This window comes from Triturus cristatus, chromosome 2_1, assembly GCF_964204655.1.
Source record: "Triturus cristatus chromosome 2_1, aTriCri1.1, whole genome shotgun sequence".
Lineage (NCBI taxonomy): Eukaryota > Metazoa > Chordata > Amphibia > Caudata > Salamandridae > Triturus > Triturus cristatus.
Genome location: NC_140581.1, coordinates 433323121 through 433336253, shown reverse-complemented (window position 1 = coordinate 433336253; position 13133 = coordinate 433323121). Strand labels below are relative to the sequence as shown.

The window sequence follows — 13133 nt, the reverse complement described above, 5'->3', positions numbered from 1 at the left end:
CCGGTACCGGCAGACCCGGCACTGGGATCGGTAGCACGGGCGGGAGGGTAGGCCCCCCAGGAGGTGGCGGCGGCGGCATGGCCGGAGCCAATGTAACGGGTGCCGGGACAGGTACCAAGGGTACTGAATCAGAAACCGTGGGTGTGATTGAAACCGGTACCACCGGGGCAGGGGCACTGCGCCTTCGCCTCTTAGCCTTGGACGACTTGGGCGGGCTAACAAAATCCCCCCTGGACAATGGTGCCTTCCGCTGCCGCGCGGGCCTGCCTGCAGGTGCTGGGGGGTCAGTAAACCTTTCATTCAAGCGTGCTTCCAATTCATCCACTTTACTCAATCTCTTATTGATGCTATTCATCTCCTGCATCATGGCCTGCAACATGACCTCCATCCTGGACCCCCCTTCACTACCCACTGGCCCCGCCATGACTTGGGTGCACCGCCCTACACTAATACCCTAATACAGGCGTCAGTACGCTTATTACCTTCACTAGGTGGAGGATCTACAGGGGGCTGTAAGCACCATGCAACCGTAACCGCAACGCCCCGGCTTATCCGGTTTGTCAGGGGTGAGTGAACTCTAACGTAGACCCACCCGGCGGCTACCAGAAGCAATGTAATGCGAGCCCCCCGCTCTCCTCTTACCGATCGAATCCTGCGTACTCCCAGCCGGAATTGAAGATACCTGCGACCACAACCGCTGGCCACCACTCGGGGCTTACCACAAGAAATTACAGGGACGTAGTAATAGCACCTAAAATAGAAAATGTATTAAATCCCGGTAGTTATGAAAAGTTACACACGTATGTACGAGCTCCACCTTCCCTTCACTGCCCAGTCCACTGGCCTTGGCTGTTGCCCCTCGCGCGTGTTTCAGCCCCTTTCTCTTTCAATATTAATGTGTACTACGAGTACTTAAAACTGTGCTCAGTAACAGACTTATTTGCACCTATGATCGACCAATCCTTGCTTTTGTTAGGCACGGGGAGATTAAGTGAGTTGCTCAGAATCACCAGAGGTCCTGTCTTCAAGTCGAGGCTAGGTAAAACCACCTTAATATATAGCTGAATGGGGTCCTGGTCAAGTAATGCGTATCAAACCTCCCCCATCAAACACGACACCAATATATTGTCGCTCTCTTTCAGGCTCTCTGTATTTCTATTTCCGGCATTAAATACAGCATGGGAACATCAGATTCAGGCCTGTTGGCTATGCCCATGCACGTTTAAAAGAGGGTGTGTAATCTAACACTCATCCTTGTACTGACCGGCGGCATCAATCTATGCATAAATCAGAAACATCTGCTCTGCGGTGCCATACGCAAATTCAAAATAAAACGTAACAGCCTGGGACCTCACACACTCAGCGCACGATCGCAGGAGGGGCGTGCCACCGCCTCCCAGTACCTGCTACCTTCCCTGCACGCTGCCGACGCCGGATCACACGCTCGGTTCCCCTCTCGTGGGACGCGGACCACAGAATGCCTCCGTCGCTTCCGGATCGCGAAATCGTATCCCAGGAACACACGATGCCTCCTAGCGGACCCCACGAGGCCGTCCGGCGATTCTTCGTGCTCCTGATGCCACTCACTGCCGTCCGACGCGAACGCGAATCCTCACTACGAAGCGAACCTGCAGATTAAAAATAAAACAAGCGAAAAGTTATCCGCCCGAGCGCCGGGGCACGTCCTATGTGGGGGAGCGTCCAGGGAACAAGGGGGTCACCTGGGGGCTCCCCACCGCTTTATCCCCCCCCCAGTGGCCCGCCCCCCTCCCTTCCGACCCGGATGTCGATTAACGACATCCGGGTCATTCAGGCAGCCAATCGGCGGTAGGGCGCGCCCCCTCAGTGACGCGCCCCACCACCGAGTAGTCCGGGGGGAGGTCGCCGCACAGCCATGCAGGCGGGGGGGCCAAAAGCCCCCCCTTTCCATTCTTCCAGGCAGAAGAGCAGGCCTTGCCCTCTCACCACAGTTCAGTCACATAAGCAGTGCTTTAAATGGGCCGGTACTCACCGGTACTGAGTACCGGCACTTCTTAAATTCATCACTGTGAGTACCGGCACTTCTCTGCTGCCTTGGAGAGTACCGGTACTCATGACAAGGTAGGTTTAGTGGCTGTGAGTGCTGGTGAGCAGGAGTGGAACTTGTCTCTGGCAGCAAAGGCGCCGCTTCTGTCTCCCGTCTCCGATCTGAGCCCCAGCTGAGCTATTCAGCAGGGCGCAGTTGAATAATGTTCGGTGCTCACCATCACGCTGTGCTTGACAAAGCAGGGTTGCGATTCATTTTACCTGCTAGTGTGCACGTGTGATTTTCAAAGCACAGCACTTGAGGTAGGGTAAAGTCTGTGCAGGGTAATACTTTAAGCATAAACATTTTATCAGGGGCAAGGGCGGATTCTCACACTTCCAGTTCTTTCTCTGGATCAGAGTGTTCATGCCCAGACAATGCGATCGAAGAGGCCCCTGGAGCGCTAATCTATCTGCTTTCAGCAGTGAGGCACCAACCTTCCTAACCCCACATGCCTGAATTACCGGGTCTGTGCATAGAAGGCTTTCTTATGCCAAAGAAGCTGAAAACTAGCGCCGCCAACCCTGTGTTTTCCACACATTCCTAACACTTTCCTTTAGATGCGCCTGGCTCCCTTCTTGCTCTGTCACATTGTTGTGGAGGAGCCATGTCCGGTCAGCGCCCAGGCTGTGGCAGGATGTTGCATTTCCTGCCTGCCAACCGGGGCCCAGGGCACCCAGGAATTCCCCTGCTACATGAAGTTAAAGGAGGAAGCCGCTGTTCCAGAATCGATCACCTGCTCACCTCCTCCTGACCTGGACTGTGCTATTGCTGAGCCCAGCAGAGCCCAACTTCTGCCGCAGACTCACCACGCCAGCGCTGCCTTTTGTCTAAATTAGCAGTTTTGCTGATTTTTTTTTAGTAGTGCCAAGTGTTTAACATCCCTGCTTGACAGTGACACCAGGAAGCAGCACCCTTTATTTTCTCAGCATAGTTAGACATGCTAAGTCAGAGATGTCATGTGATTATTGTTCCAGCTGGAGAGAGGTCAGAGTTTTCTCCACTGGCAGTTTTCACTCTGACCATTAAGTAGTGTAGAGAGTTAATAATATGCCTCCTTCAAAAAAGCATATTGTACTGTGTTGTATGTAGATAGCTCAGTGGGTTGCTACTTTTGTCACAGAGATCTCTTTGTTTCATGTGGTTTGGCCGCCCCTGAAGCTGAGGTTGGGGTGGAGGGCGCTGATTTTTTTAGAAATTGAATAATAGCTTCAAAAGAACCTACTGCAGAGTTTGACTTCCTTGTTGCTTAAACGAGTGTGTGATTTCTGATATTTGTCTATTTGCATTGACTTCATACCATGATTATGCTCGCAAAAAAGTGCCACTCTGAGTGTTACACATCTAGTTGTTGCCTGACTCTCGTAAATCCACTGAATCTATGAAAACGTCACACATAAGCAATCTGAAACATTAGCAGCTATACTCAAATGGATGTCTTTTCTGATATTTATATGATTCCTTCGTCTTCATTGCTTAATTTTGCTTGTGAGAAAGTGTCACTAATAGTCGTTGAAATGTCACTCATAATTACAATGCAAATATGAAAATGTCACACAAAGCAGACTGAAACCTTGGCAGCTATTGGGTCCATTCAGGCCCTGTGCTGTCAACCACATTCACACTATCCGCTACATTTGCACAAACACAGCAATCATGGCAGTCCCCTGGCAGTGGCAATTAAAAAAGCCATGGTGAAGAGTATAACATGGCTTTTAACATACCGGAGTCTTTTGTGTGTCTGTTTATGTTTGTGTATTTGCCTACATTTTTATGCCTGTTTTTTGTAAGAAAAATGGGTGGCACTTTGTGTGTACATGTCTGCTCGGTGACAAAGGTTAATACATAACGTAGTAGAGAGGGTTAGTGGGTGAGTGAGTGAGTAAGCAAGGGTGGATGTATGAATGGATGGATGAGTGGATGGATGGATGAGTGAGTGAATGGATGGATGGGTGAAAGAGGGTAGATGATTGGATAAAAGGGCGGATATGGGTGGATAAGTGAAAGATTGGATGGATGAATGAAAGGGAGGGGGGATGGATGAAAAGGTGGATGATGGATGAGTGAAAGGAGGGATTGAGTGAAAGGGTGGATGGAATGAAAGGGTGGATGGTATAAAGGAGTGAAAGGGTTGATGGATAGATGAGAAAAAGGATTGATGGATGAGCGAAAGTGTGGCTAAAGAGATGCATGAGTGAAATGATGAATGGATAGGTCTAAAGATGGATGGATAGATTTGGATATGAAGGTTGGACAGACAGAATGGTGAAAAACTGAATGATGGATGAAAAACTGAATAGACAACAGAATGTAAAGAGTAAATGATGGACATCAGCAGGTAAATGGTAGGATGAAAGGGTGAATGGATAGATCGATGGAAGAGACAAGAGATATCTTCTGGGGAGGGTCATAATGATTTGCCTCATTTGCTTGGTGCCATAAGAGCTTTGGTTCGAAGTGGGGTTATTTTCAGTTTCTTCCTACTCACATGCCCAATAAATATATAGTATTGTGCCAAACAACAGCATTTAACAGTATGGCATTAAGAAGGTGCAACTATTGCAAAAAAAAGAAATTTTAACATATTATCGCTTTTCTCTTTAATTTTGTGTAATGAGTTAACCTGCTTTGTTTATATACACACAATTATGTGTTTTGTTGTGTGCTGCAACTATTATAGAAGTTGTTAAGTATCATTTTGTCTTGCCCTTAGCCCCACCCCTGGCCCCGCCCACTCACTAAACCTCTAGCTCATTTTAATGAGTACCTGCACTTATTTTTTCCCATTTAAAGCACTGCACATAAGTAATACTGTTTCCTAAAGAATCTGATACAAAAAAACACTAAGGAACATAGATCTATTTTCTGTGGCTGGAAAAAGAATGGCCTTCCATGAATTAGCATTCACCGTGATAGATCTAAGACTAAGCAAGTAACGTAGAGCTGGAGTAAGAGTTGGGTTGCACCAGAAATATGCCTTTTTGCTGAAAGAATTTCATTTACCAATTTTTCCACCCGGTGAAGTCAATACTGGCAGTGGAGTGGATTCACCACTGGATTCTAGGCTTTTTTTTTTTTATATATTGGAGGAATGTTTGTTACTACCTGAAAAGCTTTACTTTTCACAAGATTCACTGATTTAACCAGCCCTAGCCTTTTCCAGAATTGGAAGTCCAGTCCATCTTTGAAACTAAGCCTGATCAAGTTATCATTAACAATAAACACACTCAAATCCAAGCCGGGCTCTCTGAAATGAACGCGATTGATCACTAATGTATAAGAAATGGTGAACTATAGTTAGCAAGTGTCCCTGTAGGTTTAGCTATATTGTCCATAAGACAGGCCTGCGTGTGAATACAATGTTTACTTTTAAATCTCCCCCTGGGAAAATACTAGCAAAGCCTGTGTCTGAATAAAGTTTTCTGTATATCTGTTTCCATATATGAGTCTATGTTTTTATGGCCTTTTTTTTCCATTTTTACACTTCTTAGTCTCCAGTCTGATGGTGCCCTGCTGCTGGAGTGAAGAGAGGCACCAGAGAATCTGAGCTTGTCTGCAAAAATAATTGAGGCAGTTAGGAATAGCAGCCTGGATAACCCTGTGTTAAAAGGCCAGAGATAGAAAATGCATGATGTTCTGCAGAAGTTGCATCCGTAGAAAACTGCTGAAAGTGACTTTATTAATCTTAGTAGACAAGGAGAAATCATGATCAAAGTGGGTAACAAAATTACGGACTGAAGACTTGGAGGCAGGAGCTGAGCCAAGCAGTGGAGGCCAGAAATCAAAAGGCCAGTGCGAAAGATTGTTTTTATGGCTCACCATGAAATTCACAGTTTGGTCAGTGCTGAGCTTCAATGAATTTTGGTTCACCCATGAGACCCAAGAAGTAAACACTTGTGGAAATTGGCATGGACCTTGGATGGATGGTCATCAAGCCTGACCACTGTCTGAGTGCCATCTGCATGGCACATGAGGTTGAAACCGAAAGAATGGATAGCATGAGCCAGAGGAGGATCACAAACGTTTAAAAAGTGGAGCTTAAAGAAAAACCTTAGGCACTTCATGGGATAACGATTTGAACTCAGAACAAAAAGGGTGTCTTTTATGTAAGAAGGGATCTATATAAGGGCATTATCTCTGACCCTGGCCTGCGAAAACCAATAGATTTCAACAGCATGGGAAACTATTCCAGAGGCTGTGGAGAGGTCAACAAGGACCAGGCCAGCTAAACTACCCTGATTCACTATCCTTCTGACATCATCTAAAATGGAGACCAGAGTAGATTCTGTGCTGAGTGAAGGTCTAAGACCAGAATGAGTCGCATCAAATATTTTGTTAAGCTTTAGGAAAGAGTTGGCCATTTAGTTCTTTTATATTGGCATAGGTGTGGTGAGGAATGGCTCTGTTCTTTTCCTAACCAGGAAGGACCTACGTCACACCACCTGGGTAAGGTTTCATGATCAGTGACACAGCAAAGCACAACTATTTATGTGCCGTGGATGTGCAGCATGAGGCACTGATGGAAGAGAAGACTACCCAAGGAGAAATTGGCTGCAGGTGTACACCGAAGTAATGGAATGAAGGCACGATTGCTTACTGCTGCAGTTGCAGCTCGCACAGTTTGCTTAACTGTGAAATAAGCCATTCTTTGGGGTGAAACAATGCGCAGGACCCATTGAGATGGGTTGACTCATCACAGAAGTACAGAACTGTACTTTATGTTAGTGGGGGTAAGACTGAGGTGATTATCTATTCTGCACATGTATATTAAATATTTCGGGAGAATATTGACATTGCAGCGAGCAACTGCCTGGACTGTTTTACCCATGTACTGAAGATTTCCAATGACCCAAGTTTCATGTACATCGCAGAACAGATAGCTAAAAATGGGAGATTTGTACAGTTGCCATTCAACATGTAAGAAATGGGTCATTTTCAGATATTCTGTCTTGCGATGAGAGACTGGAATTTTCTTTTTTTTTTTTTAAATTTATTTTTATTGCAACCTTTAGAATTACATTCAGAATTCATTGCAGTTTTAAACTTAGAGATTGAACTTAAATATTGGTCACATAAAAGAAAATGTATATACATAATATCTAGGAATTTAGAGCAATAATCCATTAAACATAGATAAACACATTTAAACATTATTCAATTATACAGATCTATTAATATTACTCCAAGTCTCAATCGTTTTCCAGATCTTATTACCTAGGGCTCTCGCCGTTTTACCTTTACATGCAAAAATCGCCTTCTCCTGATTATACATACCTAACAACCTGGAAAACCAAACCTGGAAATTGGGGGGGGGTCTATATCCTTCCAGCGAGCTGTTAAGATTATTCTATAAACCGCCGCCCCCCAAAAAAGACATATTTCCTCTTCCTTAATGTGTCCCAGTGAATTGTCATAGCCCAACATATACAAGGTGGGTGATTCAGCTACTGAGTGCCCAAAGACATCCCTCCAAAAACCAGCTATCATATTTCTCAGATCTTTAAGTTTATCACACTCATAAAGCATGTGGAGTAAATGTGCCCCAGTTTTCCCACATCTTGGGCATTCTGAAGTTGCCGTTTTCCCCCAGGAGTAAAGCTTAGATGGTGTAAAATAGAGATCATATATGGTCTTGTATAACTGAGCTTTCAAATTAGATGTAACAAACACCTTCATTGAGAGGGTTAAGGACATATCAATGTCCACGTTGGGATTATTTAATTTACTTGACCATCTCGTTTCCGTTTTTTCCAAGTCATCCTGCTGGCTTTCAATTAGGATTCCATATATAGTGCCAATCCTAGTTGTGGGTTTAGTCAAGCAGTCAAATAAGGGGATATTGTCAAGAAAAAAATCGGCACTTTTTATATTTAAGATCGTGTTTATCTGTATAAATTTGAATACACTATTAGCGGGGATGGAGAATCTACTCTGCAGTGCTTGAAATCTATTGATGTTGCTATGCAATAAGAAATCCCCTATTGTTAAAACTCCCAAATATTCCCATCTTCTGGATATGCTATCATATACCTGTGCTGGTAAGACTGTAGAATGCCACAGTGAGGTATACCTGTTGTATTTAGATATATTTAAGTGCCTCGTAGTTTTCCTCCAAATTCCCCAAGCACTTGTTATAATCTTAAACTTGACTTTCTTATAATACGAGGATTCCAGCTGCTTTATCAAGAGACCGTTAGCCTTCTCTCCAATAGCCAGCTCAAAGATTGATGGTATGTACTTATCCCCAATTTCTTTTTGAGGTGTTTTAACAAAGAGTAGTATGGTCATCTGCTGAAGAAGAGTAGCCCACAAGTAAAATCCCAGGTTAGGAATTGACAAGCCCCCTCTCATAACTGGTAACGAGAGATACTGAATAGATCTCCTTATTTTCCCATACCCCCAGACGAATTTAGCCATCTGGGATTCCAAGGCCTTAATATTTTTATCATCCACTAATAGCAGGATCGCACAGAATAAATATAAGACCCTAGGTAGAATATTCATTTTAAGGAAGTTACCTCTTCCAATGATTGAAAGATGTAAACCATCAACCCTTTTCAAATCATTCTTGATTCTTTGGAGAAGAGGATCGTAATTTATTTTAATAATTTCCTCTATTTTGGAAGATATCCGAACTCCTAGATATACTGCGCTATCAACCCTTCTTGGGTCCACAAATTGGGTATTCTGAGTGGAGATGACCATTGTTTTATCTCTATTTAGAGAATATCCAGAAAAACGACCAGAGTCGTGAGTAATCTGTTCTATTTCTACTATGGCCTCGGTGGGGTGAGATGTTATTTCCGCCACGTCATCGGCATAGGCTAAAATTTTTGTTTCAAAGGGGCCTACTGTAACAGGTTTGATTACCTCTGTATTTAGTAATTTTAAGATTAGGGGATTTATATAGAGGGCAAAGAGGATCGGAGAGCATGGGCAGCCCTGACGAGTCCCTTGAGATATATCGAAGTACCCAGACTCAAGACCTATTACCAAGACCCTTGCCTTAGGTGTATAGTACATCGCTTTGATAGATTTCATGAGACGGGGACCAACTCCGTTTTGCTCTAGTACTGCCCATAAAAACTCCCATGAAACCCTGTCAAATGCCTTCTCAGCGTCCAGGAGGATCATCGACATCCGGCCCCCCGCGACACCCACGGCATCAAACAGGGCAATAGCACGACGGGTGTGATCCGTGGTGCCCCTGCCCGGAATGAAGCCGTGCTGCCACGGGGAGACCAGGTGCTCGACAACCCCCCTGAGGCGATTAGCTAAAATCTTGGAGTAGAGCTTTGAATCAGTATTTATTAGAGAGATTGGGCGGTACGAAGCAACCAGATTGGGAGGCTTATCTTTTTTTGGAAAGATAACTATATTTGTTTCCATCCATGATCTGGGAGGGATACCGCGGACCTGTATGCCTATAAATAGATCGAGGAGTAACGGTATTATAATATTGCCTAAAATTTTTTATAGCTCCAGTGGTATTTTATCTGGGCCTGCGGCCTTACCTGGAGCGAGCTCTGTAAGGGCCGTTTGTACCTCCAACTGGGTTATATCCCTTTCCAGATCTTGTCTAGTAGCAGTCTCCATTCCTGGAATACCCTCGTGCTCAGTTGCCCATCTAGCGAGTTCCTCTTTAATTGTTATAGGATCCAACATATCCTCATTTTGGTATAGTTTCTGATAATATTCTTTGAAGACCTCTAAGATGGCCTCAGGTGTTGTATGTTCTTGGCCACCTGTCTTAATACTATCAATTGAACTCAAAGATTGTTTTTGATGAGTGCGGAGGGCCAATTGCTTTCCGACCTTCTCGCCCGCCTCGTAGATCTTCTTACGATGAGATTGATAGGTCTCGGCCGCTCTTTGTGACAACCTGCTGTTTATCTCCATCTTAAGAATCGTCATCTCTCTAAGACTCGGCCCACCAGAGAGACTGGAATTTTCAGCAGGAAAGAACATGAAAACCGTGGGATGTGAGGCACAACTTTATTGAAAACCTGCTTAAAACCTCTGTGAGAATTGGGTAGTTGGCTAGCTAGGATGTTAGTCCTGGTCAAGTAACATTCACAATCCCTGGCAGGGTAAACACAAAAAGTCACTAAATTAACCTGTGCGTAACCCTGGGTAGCTTGGCACAATCGTAGTCAGGCTTAACTTAGAGCCAATGTGTAAAGTATTCATGCAGCACACAAACAGTAATGAAGTAAAAACACAACAGAAGAAATATTCCACACGAATTTAGAAAAATAGAGTAAAATGTAATGTTATTTGACACCAAAACCACAAAAATCTAGTCAGTATAATCTGAGTTATACATTTTTAAGGATCAAAGTGCTAACAACGGACATCTAGTTGTGCAAAAGTGGGTAAAAATTCGGAAATTATGGCTAACCACAATGCGGCATAACTGAATTCAAGAAGTGTATTGGGCTCGGTCGGCAATTACCTTCTCACTTTAAAGAAATTTTGAAGAAAATGCTCTGAGAAGGTAAAGTTCAGCGGGCGAGGCTGCAGGCAGTGTCCGAGGCTCCAAGCTGGCTGCAGGGACAATGCAGTGGTGTCAAATCCTTTGTTGAAAGGCATAGCGCAGCCTATTCAGTTGCAAGGACTTTGCTCAGATTCATCCCCCAACCTACCAGCAGATGGCCTATTCAGGCACACCTAATCCTTCTATTGTGTTACTGTCTGGGAGGATTTCACATAGTCTAGCTGCCAACTACACTGAGTCATGTCACTTATGATAAGCAGCAGGTGCCAAAGGGCAGGAAAATGCTAACTTTCTCAAATTCAAGAGTACTCAGAGCCATAATCAACATTAGTTTGAAAAAAGCCCAACATTCACATCAATCTTGTGTGCTTGAGTATTTATCTCAAATATATTTCATACTTATTTGCCATTCTCTTAATATCAATCATATCCATCTGGTACAACCAAACAACACTATACACAAAAACAACATAAAAATTAATCAATACAGGTCACAACAAAAAAATGACATAAAACAATAGAAATTCAAAAATGCTTTTTACGCTGAACACTAGAGAGTTGTTGCCAGTAAATCCAAGATAACTCACTCCAATGAATTGTCCTACCACTTATATAATCATGGGGTTATATAGCCAGTTTAATGTTCCCACACTCAGCGTTATCCAAAAAGGGAGATATGTAATAGTTCATTTTTAAATGGAAAGATTCTTTTCAGAATCATAACCAGTAGTTATATGTTTGAGGTAGTACTTCCCAAAAATCCCCATCGAAAAATTCAAACGCGTTTCAACCTCATACAATGTAGGAGTATGTAAAAACTCTTTTAGGAGCTCATTCTCAGGGCAAAGGAAAAAACGTGTTCAGTCAGAGCTGAACGGTATGTGTCCACACGTCATGTGAACGACAGTCGTGCAGCTCTGAGTACTCTTGTGTTTTGATATTGATCCCTCCCCACATAATAGGCCTTACTGGATCAAACCCCTTTGCGTTTCTATAACTTTCCAAAACTAGCATTTTCAAAATTGTTCATAAAATCCGACTAGATACCAAACTAGAAATGCTTATTTATACCCAATCAAAAGTTAGCAATTATTCAATGTAAAATAGCGCAACTTAATGTTACTTTATGGGACAGATAGGTCTCAAAGTAGTGGAAAATGAATTTAGAAGATTTTTACTACCAGGACATGTAAACTGTAAAAGTAGCACCTCCTTTCTGTTTGAAAAAAGTTCCTGTTTGCCCTGTGCTGGTTGTTTTTCTAGTGTGGATTATTTTAGAGGATTTTGCAGAGAACCTGACTTGCAGTGCTGTTCCTGAAGGATTTGGAGTGTAAGTATGAACAGGGTGGAATGATTCCGATGGCTGTGAGTGTTTCTGCTGTGTCTCCAGTGTGTAATTAGGATTTTTAGCTTTTTGCTGAGAAATGTAGTGTTATGCTGTGTGTGAGGTTTTTTCATGTGCAATGTTGATTCTAGGTTCAATTGCTGTTTTGATCACTGTTGTTCTGATGTATCATTCTTACTTGTGATTTCTGTGTTGAAAATGCTTTTGTTTATTATTGGTTGGTTTGGTTATCAGATGAATTGAAATCCAAGGTCTCGTGAAACTGTGGTTTAAATGTCTGCATAAGATAGTATGTTTGCGAGTCACCATATTCACACATATATTGCTTTCTAAATTAACAAGATGTCCTTTCTAGGAGTTTCAGTGTTTAATCTTTGTTGGTGTCCTTTGCTTCTATGTGCATGAGAGAAAGTATATTAGCCAGGAGTAGATTGCCACTAGATGACAGTCAGCTAAAGTGTGAATTGGGTTTATTCAGTGCTGAAAAGGTGTTGTTCTTGTTTCATCGTTTGTGAGGTTTGCCTTAGCCTAACTTAATTTTCCTCCTATTTAGGTAGAGCAGACTAAGTAAATTTTGTTTATTTAGTGTAAGTTCACTGAGAAATTGCAATTCTTTTACCTTAGTCATGAAGAAGTTGTGCTGTAATTGGTTAGTCAGCTGGGAAAATGTGATGGGATTGGTGACATGTCACTTCAAAGCCTCATTGTCATTGGTTGGTTGCTTACAGAGCCGCATTGTGATTGATTGAACTCTTGCATAGCCACTCTGGGACTGGTTGTTGTTCTCTAGCTCACTTTTGCAAGATTTGTTAGATTGTGTTAGGCAGAAATAATGGTTGCTTGTGAGAAATTGGGTTGTTGGTTGAATGGGGTGTTAACTAGGGGTTGGCGGAACTTGAGGAGTTTCACTCGGCGGAATTCTGCCGAGTTGCATAAAAACTTTGTGAGATTCCGCTCTACCCAACTAGCAATGATCAGGTTATGAAAAAGGTGTTCACGGCTATGGAAAACTTCTAGATACTAAGTCTGCATTTGAAATCTCTTTGCTAACCTTGCAAATGGCTTAAACTTGGTGCATTATTAAATCAGTAGATCTCTGCCCATGGTGTTATTAAGTAACTCAAGTTTCATAGGTAACACTTATTAAGCATTTCATCACAAACAAACCCATTTAGTTCACACAGAGAGGACTGATGCAATGTTGATGTTTGGAAGCGAGCAGCGTG

General features: G+C 43.2%; 1 long non-coding RNA gene and 1 pseudogene across 1 annotated transcript in view; one reads left to right on the top strand and one right to left on the bottom strand.

The window, feature by feature from the left end:
• Positions 1-1546: 1546 nt before the first annotated feature.
• The window catches only part of LOC146865417 (uncharacterized), a 374443-nt gene continuing 362856 nt past the window's right edge, over positions 1547-13133 (bottom strand). The window contains exon 3 of the long non-coding RNA XR_014976633.1: positions 1547-1628. This is a non-coding gene — a long non-coding RNA (uncharacterized LOC146865417). The remainder of the gene's footprint in view (positions 1629-13133) is intronic.
• On the top strand, positions 4346-6986 carry LOC146865418 (tRNA N6-adenosine threonylcarbamoyltransferase pseudogene; annotated as a pseudogene).